The sequence below is a fragment of the Sminthopsis crassicaudata genome, chromosome 2 (assembly GCF_048593235.1).
Source record: "Sminthopsis crassicaudata isolate SCR6 chromosome 2, ASM4859323v1, whole genome shotgun sequence".
Classification (NCBI taxonomy): domain Eukaryota; kingdom Metazoa; phylum Chordata; class Mammalia; order Dasyuromorphia; family Dasyuridae; genus Sminthopsis; species Sminthopsis crassicaudata.
The window spans coordinates 430,640,425-430,655,250 of NC_133618.1; the positions used below are offsets into that span (position 1 = coordinate 430,640,425).

Sequence of the window (14,826 nt, forward strand, 5' to 3'; positions counted from 1 at the left end):
GGAATTGTGGGGTTACTTCCTCGGGGCTCCAGTGGGCACTCAGGGCCCTGTGAAATCTAAATCCCTATGAGTCTGAATCCACAGCTTAAGCAGGGAGGAGAGAGATGATTTCAGGGAGGAGTTATGGAGGACACAGACAGCAACTGTATATCACCATGCTCATAAAAGTCTGACGTCACTTAAAATGCTACCTTCTGATTTTGAATAAACATTTAGGATAAATAATTATTCTCCCACTTATGATTAGCCCTGTTCTCAAATCCCTGGATTTTGATGCTTTCAAGAAATCCACAATCTCCATCAAGATACATAGGCTCCTTGGTTCCTAGGACTTTACTTCTTATAATACATAATAGCATGTCTACTAGCTGAACTTCATAATTACTTTTGAGTGGACCAACATCCTTTCAGTCTTCCAAATATGAAATATTGGTGTTATCCTCAATTTCTCAATCTAGCTTACATCAAATATCCAATTAAAAGCCACTCCACATATTCAAATAACAAATATTAAAGTTTCTTTTTCTACAACAACTCTCAAGTATGTACACCATCCTCCACTCACATAACCACCACCTTTATCACCTTTCATCTGGATTATTCCAAAACCTTCCAGTTGGTCTCCCTGATTCAAGCTTCTTCTCACTTTACTCCATCTTCCACTCAGCTTCCAAAGAGATTTTCATAAAGCATAGTTCTGACCTCCTACTCCTCAGTAAACTCCAGTGGTTTCCTTTTACCTCAAGGATAAAGTATAAATTCTTCAAGAAGCTCCTCATTCTGATTTCCCTATTTGTCAGTGATATCACCATCACTCCCAATGACTCAGGCACTTGGAAATCATTCTTGACTCATCCCACAATTCAGTTGCCAAATTCTGGAATTATAGGATTTTACAATTGAAAGGGATTTTTAAGGGTAATAATATTATAGGATCATAGATTTAAAACTTCTCATGGTCACACAGGTGGCAAGTGGTAAAGCCAAGATTTGAACCAGGTCTTTTGGCTATAAACCCAAAGTTCCTTCAACAACATCATTCTGCCTCTTCACTATGTGATGCTATTTTCTTCCTGGCTCCTCCACATTATAAACTCCACAAAAGTATGAATTTAATCTCTTTTTTTCTCATTCCATCTCCTGGTACATAATGCTTCACACATTTATCTTACTAGCTGTGTAACTCCAGACATTTAGCCTCTGTTTGACTCATTTCTAAATCTGTAAAATGGGGATAGTAGCCCCTCTCTCCCAGAGTTGTGAGGATAAAATGAAATGATAATAGTAAAATGTAAACATAGTGTTTAGAATCATAATTGGTACTATATGTTGATGTTGAATTATTCAGTCATGTTTAATTCTTCTTGATCCCATAGATTATACTATCCATGAAGTTTCCTTGGCAAAGATCCTGGAATGGTTTGCCATTTCCTTCTCTGGTAGATTAGGTGCTACATAGATGTTTACTATTATTTTTCTTACACACAGTAGTAATATTACACATATTACACAACACTTAACAGATGGTTATTGAACTTAATAACATTTCCTTATATGTTGTTGATTCTCAGTATTTCCACTGACGTAAACCATGAAGTATCTTAAATGGCTATTTCTTCTTTACATTCCATCCCTAGAGTTTTTTCATTCTGGTATTGGTGTGAGGGTGGAGTTGATATGGTTTTACTTTATTCTACTATGGAACGAAAGAGGTAGACATTTCTTCTTCTTGGGAGCTTTGATTTTTGTGAATTTGGGAATATTTGAAGTTTCCAAGGGATGTCTGTTTGCTTCTGTGTGTATACTTTATATAAACAAGGGACTTGTATACATAGTAAGACTTTGAGAACTGCCAAGGATTAATTAATCTTTCATGTCTGTTTCATGTCATTAGGCATTGCCTTTATAGGAATCTCATTTACCCCTGGGGATTACCAAGAATTCCTATCTCAGGACCAATTCTGAAGATATCATGACAGGTCATATGAATAATAATCCACTTATTTAAAGTTATTTCCTCACAGCCATCCAGTAAGGTAAGCCAGTTAATATACTTTTTATTTTTTAGGTAAAAAAAAACTGAGATTACACATGGTTTGTCTAAGCTCATACACCCAGAAAGTGGCAGGGTCCAGATTTGATCCTGGGCCTTTTGATTCTAAGAACAATGACCCTAGGAAAAGACTGTAAACTCCTCCAAGGCTAGCTTATCTTTCTATCTCAATGTCTCTATGTTTTATATGAAGTAGATTAGGCGCTCATTCATTGTCTGTTCAATTTGAAGGGTTTTTTTTTGTTGTTGTTGTTGTTGTCGTTCAGTTCTTTTAGTCATGTCTGAGTCTTCATGAACTCTTTTTGGGGGTTTTCTTGGCAAAAATAATGGAATAGTTTTCCAATTCCTCCTCCAGCTCATTTTATAGATAAGGAAACCAAGGCAAATAGGAATAAATGGCTTGCCAGGTTCACACAACTAGTATTTGAGGTCAGATTCGAACTCGGAGAGATAAATCTTTCTGAGTCCAGACTTGGTGCTCTATCCACTGTACCATCTTGAAATATAGAGCCTCAAATCAACATTCAGAGTCCCAAACCAGCAGAGAATAGAGTTGGATTTGGGAACAATAGCCTCTCAAAATCTAGAATGAGTCATAGGGTCACTGGTCCTTTGAGATTATTTTTTCCATGATTTGTAACCTTTTCTATGTTATAGGCTCTCCTTTGGTAGCCTGCTGAAGACTATGGACTGCTTCTCAGAATAATGTGTTTAAATGCATAAAATAAAATACACAAAATTACAAAGAAAACTATTCATATAGACATACAGTTTCCAAAATTAAAAAGAAGTTTTTAAAAAGTTTATAGACCATAGGTTAAGAATCACAGTGGACACATGAAAGAGTGTTTCAAATCACTACTGATCAGAGAAATGCAAATTAAGACAACTCTGAGATACCACTACACACCTGCCAGATTGGCTAAGATGACAGGAACAAATAACAATGAATGCTGGAGGGGATGTGGGAAAACTGGAATACTGATGCATTGTTGGTGGAGTTGTGAAAGAATCCAACCATTCTGGAGAGCAATCTGGAATTATGCCCAAAAAGTTATCAAACTGTGCATACCCTTTGATCCAGCATTGCTGCTATTGGGCTTATATCCCAAAGAAATACTAAAGAAGGGAAAGGGACCTATATGTGCCAAAATGTTTGTGGCAGCTCTTTTCGTAGTGGCTAGAAACTGGAAAATGAACGAATGTCCATCAATTGGAGAATGGTTGGGTAAATTATGGTATATGAAGGTTATGGAATATTATTGCTCTGTAAGAAATGACCAGCAGGAGGAATACAGAGAGGCTTGGAGAGACTTACATCAACTGATGCTGAGTGAAACGAGCAGAACCAGAAGATCGCTGTACACTTCAATGCTGTATGAAGATGTATTCTGATGGAAGTGGATATCTTCAACATAAAGAATATCCAACTCACTTCCAGTTGATCAATGATGGACAGAAACAACTACACCTGTCAGTTTCCTCAACTTAAAGGTGAGGATTATAATAGACTCTCCCTCCCGGAATTGTTATCAAATGTGAAAACAATTTTTAAGTATCTAGCACAGTGCTAGCATACAGTAAATGCTTGATAAAATACTTGTTTCTTTCTTTCTTCTTCTTCCCTTGATCTAGTTCAACCTTCTCATTTTATGGAAGGAAAACAGGCACAGAGTAATTAATTAATTTAGTCAAGATTGCAGAGGCAGTAAGGAGTAGAGGGAGGATCCAAATCCAAAACTTCTAACTCCTGCATGACTAGTTCCAGAGAAGCAACTTGTAACAAAAGAGATACCCTGAGAGACAGTTTTTATGTAATTGATATTCAATTTATTAATTAGGCCAACCAGCAATCAACAAATTATGGTCAGTGGTTTCTCTAGGCAACCAAAGAAAAAACAGTGGAGATTATGAAAGCTTTAAATACTTTTGTAAAAGGAAATGCTCCTTATAAGTGAAAAACAACCCTGATTAGTGTTCATTTAATGAGGAGATGGACTAGGTCTTCAGCTCCTCCTGCTGAGAGTGGCTTGATCATGAGACTCAGCTGCCTCAAGCAATCTGAACAGAAGAATTATCCATCTGCACCCAATGCACTCTGGTTGATTTTCCCCTTCATGAGCTGGGTCACCCTAAATTCTAATGAAGAGATACAAAGACAGGGACTCTTTTCCCAGGGGTAAGAACTCATCCAGCCTTCATTCTGTTTACATTCTAAACAAAATTTAGGTCTCTTATTGGGTGGGCTACCTCTCAAGATTGAAAACTATATTTTTTGAGGGCTAGAACCATCTTATCAATCAATCATGTCCTTTAGAGACTGACTTTTTACAGAGGCTGGGCCTTCAATGAGGAAATAAAGGTGAAAATCCTGGATCCTAATTTAATAATTGGTTATTAATATAATAGTAAAATAATTTATTTCATTGTCCATGGTCACACATGTAGAATAGATTGCTGTTATTTGTCCTTCATTATTTAAGAGGACCATGACAATCAGGGAGGTGATGTCATGGCATGCAAGTGAATTGGATTTAAATGAGGGAGGGCTATGCCTCACTTTCCCTTCCAAAGCCACCTGAGACCAGTGGCCAAAGATAGATCAGGATGACTGGAGATGGCCCTGGATGAAATGGGAGATCTTGGCCTTTTTTAAGCTAAGGTCTTCAACAGGTTTTAGTTTGACTAAGGCAATGCCCACTCAGGGATTAAGGCTAGGTAGCAATTGAAGCAAAGAATCTCCTCATTAACTTAGTTCAAAAAAATCCAAATTTAAAAAATAAATGAATGAATGAATCATCAAGATCCTCAGGGTTTCTGGCCAAAGCAGAAATGATTGCTATTTACATTCATCCTGAGTCAATCAGGACCTAAACAGTGACCAAATGGGACTTGACCTAGGATCTATTGGAGGCCAATTAGAATCAGATTGTTTTTGGTCTAAGGCCTGATCCTTAAGAAAGAAACCTAGCCAGTAAATGTAGATATTAGTTCTATCCTACAAAAAAGTACTTTTAAGAGCATCTGCTCTATTCTACCAAAAAATATGCTTTTAAGAACATCTGTACTACATCTTACCTACAGATGCTCTTAAAAGCATTCTTTTTTTTTTTTTTTTTTTGGTAGAATAGAGCTGACATTTACACAACAACATAGAATTCATAAAACATTTTACATAATATCCCCTCTAAAGAAGGTAATCATTAATATCATGGATATTTTTAAAGATGTGGATGTTTAGTTTCAGAGAAGTTAAGCAATCTGCTCAAGGTCACACAGCTAATAAACAGCAGAAGTGGGAGGGCTAGACCCAGGATTTCTGGCTCCCGATACAGAGTTCCTTGTATGATCTCATGTTGTGAGCTGGTCAGTGTAATAGAACATTCAGGGTATGATTGTTGTTCTCTGGCAGTTCCCAATGGGAGGGTTTACACAGTAGATGAGGGTTAGTTCTCAGTGCCAGGCCTGGCTCCACTGATGCTGGGACTGCACCAGAGGTCTAGGACTCGGTACCCCTGACAGTTTTAACAGATGGCCAGCATGTGATGCAATTCTCTCTCCTGTTTGTGGTGAGCAGGTTGGGAACAGAGAATCTGGAATCCTAAGGGATTGTATCAGGCCTTCCTCACTAAAGAAATGCATATCCACTGCTCTTTTCCAGGTTCATCAGATGTCTGCCTGGCCAGAGAGGGAATTTGGCAGTGCTGCTAGTGTTTCCTGCCTTAGAAATGTGCTTTATGTTTATGATTTAGAATGTCCACTGGTCCTTCAAGAACAAACAAAAGGCATGAACTGAAGCTAAAGCAGGAGAGACCTAAGGTAAACATAATGAAGAACTGGAATATCTTTAAGGGGATGGCTAATCTATGTCCAAAGAATTAGGAGAGAATTCAAGGATTATCTATCCTGTGTAAGGAGATCTGTGCAGAGATTAATAGACTTTTATGAAGCAAGATGTAAAAAAATATTAGCCAAATTTGAAGAATTAGAAAAAATGTGAAAACCAAATTATTTTTTAAAAAAAGAAAGAAAAAAGGGGGAAATTGTGAGAAATGGATGGGCATTTATCTGATTTCCACAATTATGAAAATTAAAGAAATGAAGCTTAAATTATAAAGTTGAAACCTACAAAAATATCAAAGAATAATCAAGGTTGGAAGTTAATTACCTTCCCTGAAAAGAATGGAAGCTCCTTGGGATCAGGAACTGAGAATCTTTAATTTTTTGCCCTAGCTTTTCACTGTTATATTTCTTCTAAAATGTAAGCTCCCTAGGAGCAGGGACTGGCTATGTAATGAGGGATGGAGGTTCAGATCCTGTCATTTCTGTGACATTCAATTAATAGAGCATCAGGGGAGGGACTTGTATTTCAGGATAAGAAATAAAATCCTGCCTTAGGAATTTCAAAGGTGTATCTACTAAACTACTCACCTATTATTGCAAGAATATAAAATAAATCTTTCCTGCCTTTATCAGTGAAAATCAAATAATATGGCTAATGTTTCATTGATTTAGTCATTCATTTAATAAATGATAAGTGAATGAAAAGCACAATTATTAAATACTGATTATGTGCTAGCACTGTGCTAACCATACACAAAAAAAAATAAGAGTCTCTATCTTCAAATAGCTTATTCTTAGAGAAGACAGCACAGTGAAATGCAATGTTTTTGGCTAGGGAAGTCAAAAGGATCATAACTGGATCAAAGAATATTGGAAGGACAAATCCTTTCTCAGAATTATAATATTGATTTAATAATTATTTATGATATTAAGATGCCTATGAGTAGCATAGTGAATTTGGAATAGGCTAGAAGAAATGGTGGAAACTCTCTCATTAGAAGTCCAGAGAGGGAGATAGAGTGCCTAGAACACACCTAGCATGTGTACTGGATTGTTCTAGGTGCTTGGGACCAAATAAATTTTAGATAAAATATAGTCCCTGCCCTCATGGTGTTGAAAATAGTTGAAAGTTTAACTATCTGCTCAAGGATGATTGAGACACATATTAGATAGGAAAGTAAAACTAGTATTGAGAAAGAGTCAGGAGATTTGGGTTCTAGTCTTAGTTTTTCCTTGAATAAGTAGTTTAACTTTGCATAAGTCAATTTTCATTTCTGGGCCTTAGTTTTCTCAAGTGAGATGAACATGATACCATCTTGGACTTCTTCATCATAAATACTTCTGCTTCCATAGAACTTTAAAGTTTACTAGAAACACTCTTCACAGCAATTCTGTGATTTAGGTACCCCTTTTATAGGATAAAGAAATAGAGGCTCAGAGAGTTTAAATTATTTGCCTATGGTCACACAGTTAAGTGTCAAAGTTGGGAACTGAAATTAGGTCTTGTGAGTTTAGATCTAATACTCTTTCCACTGTCTTTGCCTCTTAAGGAACTTATAATGTAGTAAATAAATAAAAATAGTAAATAGATAAAAAAAAATAGTAAGTAACTAATACAGAATAGAACATTAAGAAAGCTAAAAACAATTCTTTGAGAATTCATAGTAGAGAAAGATGATGGTAAAATCAGAGAAGACATCATTGAAAAGGTAACATTTGAATTAGCCTTTCTATAATGTTTTTTCCTTCTGGGTCAGCTCAGTGAAATACAATTAAGATGTGGGGCCTTTTTGCAGCCTTCCCTCAACTTCATTGTTGCTTTCCCTCTTCTAAAAATTGGCTCACCTTGAGGTTTCTTAATCATTTAAATGTGGAGTCACTTCAAGTTGACAAAATTCTATGCTTGAGACAGGGATTCAAAGGTAAAAATAGTGCTACTTCCCTTGCCCTTAAGAGGTTTATAATCTATTTAGGGGGGAAAGAGGGAATGAATGGAGGGGGAACAGGGAGAATATATAGAAATATGACATGAATACAAATAAAATTATACAAGGTTGACTGTGATTGGGCAAAAGAGAACCAGTAAAATATCATAAGTGTGGTACAGAGTGGATGATGGAATGAATAATGATTACATTTAATTGAATTGAGAGAGAAATAACTTTCAGCTATGGAGAAGATCTCATGAAGGAAGGGACTTCTGAGTTTAACTTTCAGGGACAGGTATATATTGAAATCTATTCCATATTTGAGGAATGACACGAATAATGATTATGGGAGAGAGAGGGTTATGGGTAACAAGGGACAAAGAATAGCTTAGTTTGACTGGAATATGTTGATAAGAAGATGGGAGGGACTATTATGAAATGAAGCCTTTTTTTATAGAGGACTCAGAATTCTCTGGCTTTGCTTGGGTTCAAAACCACAATAGTCTTGGGGTATTTCCCTAGTGCCCTAATCCTTTTCCTTTGAGTACTGTAAAGGTAATTTGGAGTCAGACAATAAATTAAAGTATTATATACTTTAAAGGTAGGCAATGGAGAACCATTAAGGGTTTTTGAGTATAGAAGTGACACTGTCAGAGGGGTTCAATTGGAAAGATGACTCTGGTAATAATGTGGAGGATGAATTGAAAAGGAAGAGATTAGAGACAAAAATACCAGATAATAGAAAGTTGTCATGGTGTAAAAGAAAAAGATCAAGGCCCAGAGGCAGGAGTATCTAGGGATGTGGAATTTGTCTTGGTGGTCATTGATCTGTCTTGGCCTGTTCCCAATCTGAGATATTCCCAAGCACAGAGGGTAGTTGGAGTAGTTCTTCTGACTCCATATTCAGAGTTCTTTCCTCTGCAACTTGTTGCCTGCTCTCAAACTTTAGAACTGGAGGGGAACTTTGTACAAGATAGTCCTGATCTCCTACATGCAAGAATTTTTTTTTGGAGAAGTACAATTAAGTTTCACCGGGGCTCTTGGAAATCATGTCTAAAATACAGGAACTGCAGGAAGCCAACAATTGTCTTTGTGTTATGGGTAACACAGTCACTTGGCTTTATGGCCAGAGGCTTTAATAGCTATAACATGTTTACTTCCCCAGACTCTTTGGCGAGGTATAAAGTGCTAATATATTGTGGGGAAATCCAAAGAATATGAGCTGCCAATTGGCTTCAGCCAGAGAGGTTCTGCCTCTTGTCCATTCAGTGTAAAATATCAAAGGAAGAAGGGGCTCTTAGAAAATGGACTACTAAGAAATAAAACGTAAAATACAGAATGTTAGAGCTGGAAGTGACCTTAGAGTATAAAGCTCAGAATGGCAAAGTTGGAAGGGATTATACAAACAATTTGGCAAAAGTGCTTTATTTTGCCGATGTGGAAACTTCTGTCCAGAAAAAGAAAGTTACTGATTCAAGGTCACACAGTTAATTAGTACCAGATCTGGGAAAAAGACCAGGTTTTTCCAAGACTCCAGTGACACTGATCTTGCTGTTCCATGAAGAAGACAGTCCATCTCTTAGTTCTGGGCATTTTCTCTGGCTATACCCTGTGCTTGGAATCCCATGTTCTCCCTCCTCATCTCTTTCTTTTATGTCTCACCTAAAACCCCACCTTCTGTAGGAAGTCTTTCCCATCTTTTTCTTAATTCTACTGATTTCCCTTTCTTAGGCAGCTGATATCAGTAGATAGGATGGCCTGGAGTCAGGAAGACCCATCTTCTGGAGGACAAATCTGGTCTCAGACATTACTATCTATGTGACCTTGGGCAAGCCACATAACCCTATTTGCTTCAGTTTCCTCATCTGTAAAATGAGCTAAAGAGGGAAATGGCAAAGCACTTCAGTATCTTTGCCAAGAAAACTCCCAAAATGGGGTCATGAAGAGTAAGAGAGGACAAAACAACAATTTCCTCTCTTAATCATTACCATGCACATAGCTTATTTGTACACATTTGTTTGCTTCGTCTCCCGTATTAATAGTGAATATGTTGAGGGCAGAAAATATCTTTTGCTCTTTGTGTATCTTTAGTGTTAGTTATGAGCATGACACTTGGTAGGTATTTAACAAATGTTTATTGATTAACTCTTCCCACCAGTTGATTACTGGAGGACATGACTTTTCCTCTCCTAAGACTACATCAGGGACATAAAGTAGACATCAAAATGTTATAGTTTGCAGAAAAAGGGAAATGAGATCTTAAATCTTAAAGTATTGGAGTCAGAAACAAGAAAAAGTCCTCCTACTTCACATACTTCTTGCAGCTTCTAAAAATTGCTGCACATTTTCCCAGTTCTACAAGATACATCCCTTTATAATTTCCCCATCTCTATTCAGGAGACAGGGAGCAAATTAATTCCTCCCCCATTCATAACCTTCAGTGGCTCCCCATTGCTTGCCAAATAAAGTATAAACTCAATCCTACTATATGTTGTTTACAGGAAACACACCTGAAACAGGGTGAGACATTCAAACTAAAAGTAAAAGGGTGGAGCAGAATCTATTATGCTTCAGGCAAAACCAAAAAAGCAGGAGTAGCCATCCTCATCTCAGATCAAGCAAAAACAAAAATTGATCTAATTAAAAGAGATAAGGAAGGGCATTATATCCTGCTAAAGGGCAGCATCAATAATGAAGCAGTATCAATATTAAACATATATGCACCAAGTGGTGCAGCATCTAAATTCTTAAAAGAGAAATTAAGAGAGCTGCAAGAGGAAATAGATAGCAAAACTATAATAGCGGGAGATCTCAACCTTGCACTCTCAGAATTAGATAAATCAAACCACAAAATAAATAAGAAAGAAGTCAAAGAGGTAAATAGAATACTAGAAAAGTTTGATATGATAGATCTTTGGCGAAAGCTAAATGGAGACAGAAAGGAATATACTTTCTTCTCAGCAGTTCATGGAACCTATACAAAAATTGATCATATACTAGGGCATAAAAACCTCAAAATCAAATGCAGTAAGGCAGAAATAGTAAATGCATCCTTTTCAGACCATAATGCAATCAAAATAACATTTAATAAAAAGCCAGGGGAAAATAGACCAAAAATAATTGGAAACTAAATAATCTTATACTAAAGAATGATTGGGTAAAACAGCAAATCATAGACATAATTAATAACTTCACCCAAGAAAATGACAATAATGAGACATCATACCAAAATGTGTGGGATACAGCCAAAGAAGTAATAAGGGGAAGTTTTATATCTCTACAGGCCTACTTGCATAAAATAGAGAAAGAGAGGGCCAACGAATTGGGCTTACAACTAAAATTGCTAGAAAAGGAACAAATTAAAAACCCCCAGACAAACACAAAACTTGAAATTCAAAAAATAAAAGGTGAGATTAATAAAATTGAAAGTAAAAAAACTATTGAATTAATTAATAAAACTAAGAGTTGGTTTTATGGAAAAAACAACAAAATAGACAAACCCTTAGTAAACCTGATTAAAAAAAGGAAAGAGAAAAAGCAAATTGATAGTCTTGAAAATGAAAAGGGTGAACTCACCACTAATGAAGAGGAAATTAGAACAATAGTTAGGAGCTACTTTACTCAACTTTATGCCGATAAATTCGATAACTTAAATGAAATAGAAGAATACCTTCAAAAATATAGCTTGCCCAGATTAACAGAGGAACAAGTAAGTAGTCTAAATAGTCCCATCTCAGAAAAAGAAATAGACCAAGCTATTAACCAACTTCCTAAGAAAAAGTCCCCAGGACCAGATGGATTTACAGGTGAATTCTACCAAACATTTAAAGAACAACTAACTCCAATGCTATGTAAACTATTTGAAAAAATAGGGATTGAAGGAGTCCTACCAAATTCCTTCTATGACACAGACATGGTACTGATACCTAAACCAGGTAGATCGAAAACTGAGAAAGAAAACTATAGACCAATTTCCTTAATGAATATTGATGCTAAAATCTTAAATAAGATATTAGCAAATAGACGTCAGAAAATCATCCCCAGGATAATACACTATGACCAAGTAGGATTTATACCAGGAATGCAGGGCTGGTTTAATATTAGGAAAACTATTAGTATAATTGACCATATTAATAATCAAATTAATTAAAACCATATGATCATCTCAATAGATGCAGAAAAAGCATTTGATAAAATCCAACATCCATTCCTACTAAAAACGCTTGAGAGTATAGGAATAAATGGACTATTCCTTAAAATAATAAGGAGCATATATTTAAAACCTTCAGTAAACATCATATGTAATGGTGATAAACTAGAACCTTTCCCTGTAAGATCAGGAGTGAAACAAGGTTGCCCACTATCACCATTACTATTCAATATAGTACTAGAAACTCTAGCCTCGGCAATAAGAGCGGAGAAAGAGATTCAAGGAATTAGAGTAGGAAATGAAGAAATCAAATTATCACTTTTCGCAGATGACATGATGGTATACTTAGAGAACCCCAAAGACTCTGCTAAAAAGCTATTAGAAATAATTCAGAATTTTAGCAAAGTCGCAGGATACAAAATAAATCCACATAAATCCTCAGGATTTTTATACATTACCAACACAATCCAACAGCAAGAGATACAAAGAGAAATTCCATTCAAAATAACAGTCGATAGTATAAACTATTTGGGAATATATCTACCAAAGGAGAGTCAGGAATTATATGAGCAAAATTACAAAACACTTGCCACAAAAATAAAGTCAGATTTAAATAATTGGAAAGACATTCAGTGTTCTTGGATAGGCCGAGCGAATATAATAAATATGACAATACTCCCCAAACTAATCTATTTATTTAGTGTTATACCAATCAGACTCTCAAGAAACTATTTTAATGACCTAGAAAAAATAACAACAAAATTCATATGGAAGAATAAAAGGTCGAGAATTGCAAGGGAACTAATGAAAAAAAAATCAGAGGAAGGTGGTCTAAGTGTACCTGATTTAAAGCTATATTATAAAGCAACAGTCACCAAAACCATTTGGTATTGGCTAAGAAATAGACTAATTGATCAGTGGTATAGGTTAGGTTCACAGGTCAAGATAGTGAATAAAAATAGCAATCTAATCTTTGACAAACCCAAAGATCCCAAATTTTGGGATAAGAATTCATTATTTGACAAAAACTGCTGGGAAAACTGGAAATTAGTATGGCAGAAACTAGGCATGGACCCACATTTAATACCACATACTAAGATTAGATCAAAATGGGTCCAAGATTTAGGCATAAAGAACGAAATCATAAATAAATTGGAGGAACATGGGATGGTTTACCTCTCAGACTTGTAGAGGAGGAAGGAGTTTGTGTCCAAGGGAGAACTAGAGACCATTATTGATCACAAAATAGAACATTTTGATTACATCAAATTAAAAATTTTCTGCACAAACAAAACTAATGCAAACAAGATTAGAAGGGAAGTAACAAATTGGGAAAACATTTTTACAGTTAAAGGTTCTGATAAAGGCCTCATCTCCAAAATATACAGAGAATTGACTTTAATTTATAAGAAATCAAGCCATTCTTCAATTGATAAATGGTCAAAGGATATGAACAGACAATTTTCAGATGATGAAATTAAAACTATTTCCACTCATATGAAAGAGTGTTCCAAATCACTATTGATCAGAGAAATGCAAATTAAGACAACTCTGAGGTATCATTACACACCTATCAGATTGGCTAAGATGACAGGAACAAATAACAATGAATGTTGGAGGGGCTGTGGGAAAACTGGGACATTGATGCATTGTTGGTGGAGTTGTGAAAGAATCCAACCATTCTGGAGAGCAATCTGGAATTATGCCCAAAAAGTTATCAAAATGTGCATACCTTTTGACCCAGACATACTACTACTGGGCTTATACCCCAAGGAACTACTAAAGAAGGGAAAGGGACCTGTATGTGCCAAAATGTTTGTGGCAGCCCTTTTCATAGTGGCTAGAAGCTGGAAGATGAATGGATGTCCATCAATTGGAGAATGGTTGGGTAAACTATGGTATATGAATGTTATGGAATATTATTGTTCTATAAGAAATGACCAACAGGAGAAATACAGAGAGGCTTGGAGAGACTTACATCAACTGATGCTGAGTGAAACGAGCAGAACCAGAAGATCATTATACACTTCAACAATGATACTGTACAAGGATGTATGCTGATGGAAGTGGATTTCTTCAACATAGAGAAGAGCTAATCCAATTCCAATTGATTAATGATGGACAGAACCAGCTACATCCAGAAAAGGAACACTGGGAAATGAGTGTAAACTATTATTTTTACCTTCTGAATCCAATTCTTCCTGTGCAACAAAAAATTCGGTTCTACACACATATTGTATCTAGAATATACTGTAATATATTTAACATATATAAGACTGCTTGCCATTTGGGGGAGGGGGTTGGGGGAGGAAGGGAAAAATCTGAATAGAAGTAAGTACAAGGGATAATGTTGTAAAAAATTACCCATGCATATGTACTGTCAAAAAAATGTTATAATTATAAAATAAAATAAAAAAAAATAAAGTATAAACTCCCAATTCTTGTATTTGAGGCTCCATTTTAGGGTACCTTCCCACCTTTCAAACCTTATCTCTCTATCCTATCCTTTGAAACACACAAATACTCTAAATTCCAGAAATTTTGAGTTATTCACTATCCTTTAAATTTGCTCCCACTATTACCCATACTTAGAATAGATTACCCACCAATTTCTGCTTCTTAAAGTCTATAATTCTTTTAAGGCCCAGATCAAGAACTTTCCTTGTCCCCTTCTCATTTTCATTTTTACCTCTTTCAACTGAAATTAAATTTTTCCCTCCCCATAAGTTCCCTAGCACTTTACCTGGATATCTATTTTGCCCTTATCTCATTATATTGTGTTACAATTATTCTTTTTCCTTCTTTTAGAATTCTAAGCTCATCAAGAATGAAAACCATGTACTTTTTTCATC

The 14,826-nt window shown here is 35.8% G+C and overlaps 1 protein-coding gene and 1 long non-coding RNA gene across 9 annotated transcripts in view; one reads left to right on the top strand and one right to left on the bottom strand.

Moving 5' to 3' along the window:
• The window catches only part of ABLIM3 (actin binding LIM protein family member 3), a 168,775-nt gene that overhangs the window by 116,982 nt on the left and 36,967 nt on the right, over positions 1-14,826 (bottom strand). The gene's annotated exons all lie outside the window — the stretch shown is intronic.
• LOC141553569 (uncharacterized) lies at positions 5,535-14,243 on the top strand. Its single transcript, XR_012485529.1, has 3 exons — positions 5,535-5,622; positions 5,715-5,872; positions 13,909-14,243. It is a non-coding gene; the product is annotated as an uncharacterized LOC141553569 (long non-coding RNA).